The following is a 2,500-nucleotide window of genomic DNA, read 5'->3' as shown; positions in this document are numbered from 1 at the left end:
TTTTTCATAGCCAGGGTTTAAACTTAAGTAATTACCTTAGTTTGAGGTATTTTTCATGGTTTCAAGGTAATTCTAAGGTAATTTTGGTTTTACCAGCTTAAAATTTAAGGAAATTGGAAAAGGTAATCTAAGGTAAAAAGCAGCAGCGTTTAAGGAAATGGCCACATGGCACATGGTCGACTTTAAACCCTGGTCATAGCTTTTTTTAGTTTGTTTTCTTTCTGTTGTTGGTATTCAGTTTCTCATTGTGCTTCTGCGAGGCTGGTTCCACTAATGTGTCTTCTGTACTTCTAATTTTCCTTTTAATTTTCATTTAATTTTTAACCGATTCTTATTGTTTAAAATAATGCTTTCTTGATTTTTATATATATGTTTAATTTGTAGCCCTGGGCAATGTGATTAAGAATCACGAAATGTTGGGAATAAAAGGATATCTGGAATCACTACTTCCTTTTCCATATTGTTAAATATACGTTCATTACTGGCTGTCGCTACCTTCACCGATAATGTTATATATATATATATATATATATATATATATATATATATATATATATATATATATATATATATATATATATATATATGGATTAATATCAACACAACATCGTGTTCAAATAGAAATAAATTTCTACCTCATACCTGGGATCGAACGCTAGCCCCTTCTAATGAAAGGCCAGGTCGAAACCAACCATGTCACGAGAGCCCATAAAAAGAATTGGAACCTGACCGCTACCAGCTGTCCGAGGATTTACCTGGCGAGACATCAGTCTCTTACCAGCGAGTTTTACCCAATTCCCCGGGCCACCACGTGACACAATTGGTAGTAATTCATTCAAATTACCCCTAATGAGTCAATATGGATTAATATCAACACAACATCGTGTTCAAATAGAAATAAATTTCTACCTCATACCTGGGATCGAACGCTGGTAGCGGTCAGGTTCCAATTCTTTTTATGGGCTCTCGTGACATGGTTGGTTTCGACCTGGCCTTTCATTAGAAGGGGCTAGCGTTCGATCCCAGGTATGAGGTAGAAATTTATTTCTATTTGAACACGATGTTGTGTTGATATTAATCCATATTGACTCATTAGGGGTAATTTGAATGAATTACTACCAATTGTGTCACGTGGTGGCCCGGGGAATTGGGTAAAACTCGCTGGTAAGAGACTGATGTCTCGCCAGGTAAATCCTCGGACAGCTGGTAGCGGTCAGGTTCCAATTCTTTTTATGGGCTCTCGTGACATGGTTGGTTTCGACCTGGCCTTTCATTAGAAGGGGCTAGCGTTCGATCCCAGGTATGAGGTAGAAATTTATTTCTATTTGAACACGATGTTGTGTTGATATTAATCCATATTGACTCATTAGGGGTAATTTGAATGAATTACTACCAATTGTGTCACGTGGTGGCCCGGGGAATTGGGTAAAACTCGCTGGTAAGAGACTGATGTCTCGCCAGGTAAATCCTCGGACAGCTGGTAGCGGTCAGGTTCCAATTCTTTTTATGGGCTCTCGTGACATGGTTGGTTTCGACCTGGCCTTTCATTAGAAGGGGCTAGCGTTCGATCCCAGGTATGAGGTAGAAATTTATTTCTATTTGAACACGATGTTGTGTTGATATTAATCCATATTGACTCATTAGGGGTAATTTGAATGAATTACTACCAATTGTGTCACGTGGTGGCCCGGGGAATTGGGTAAAACTCGCTGGTAAGAGACTGATGTCTCGCCAGGTAAATCCTCGGACAGCTGGTAGCGGTCAGGTTCCAATTCTTTTTATGGGCTCTCGTGACATGGTTGGTTTCGACCTGGCCTTTCATTAGAAGGGGCTAGCGTTCGATCCCAGGTATGAGGTAGAAATTTATTTCTATTTGAACACGATGTTGTGTTGATATTAATCCATATTGACTCATTAGGGGTAATTTGAATGAATTACTACCAATTGTGTCACGTGGTGGCCCGGGGAATTGGGTAAAACTCGCTGGTAAGAGACTGATGTCTCGCCAGGTAAATCCTCGGACAGCTGGTAGCGGTCAGGTTCCAATTCTTTTTATGGGCTCTCGTGACATGGTTGGTTTCGACCTGGCCTTTCATTAGAAGGGGCTAGCGTTCGATCCCAGGTATGAGGTAGAAATTTATTTCTATTTGAACACGATGTTGTGTTGATATTAATCCATATTGACTCATTAGGGGTAATTTGAATGAATTACTACCAATTGTGTCACGTGGTGGCCCGGGGAATTGGGTAAAACTCGCTGGTAAGAGACTGATGTCTCGCCAGGTAAATCCTCGGACAGCTGGTAGCGGTCAGGTTCCAATTCTTTTTATGGGCTCTCGTGACATGGTTGGTTTCGACCTGGCCTTTCATTAGAAGGGGCTAGCGTTCGATCCCAGGTATGAGGTAGAAATTTATTTCTATTTGAACACGATGTTGTGTTGATATTAATCCATATTGACTCATTAGGGGTAATTTGAATGAATTACTACCAATTGTGTCA

At 40.2% G+C, this 2,500-nt stretch overlaps 1 protein-coding gene across 4 annotated transcripts in view; it reads right to left on the bottom strand.

The window, feature by feature from the left end:
- The window catches only part of LOC137648686 (organic cation transporter protein-like), a 49,486-nt gene that overhangs the window by 33,431 nt on the left and 13,555 nt on the right, over positions 1–2,500 (bottom strand). The gene's annotated exons all lie outside the window — the stretch shown is intronic.

The sequence above is a fragment of the Palaemon carinicauda genome, chromosome 10 (assembly GCF_036898095.1).
Source record: "Palaemon carinicauda isolate YSFRI2023 chromosome 10, ASM3689809v2, whole genome shotgun sequence".
Classification (NCBI taxonomy): Eukaryota; Metazoa; Arthropoda; class Malacostraca; order Decapoda; family Palaemonidae; genus Palaemon; species Palaemon carinicauda.
This window is presented reverse-complemented; position numbering and strand designations above follow the sequence as displayed.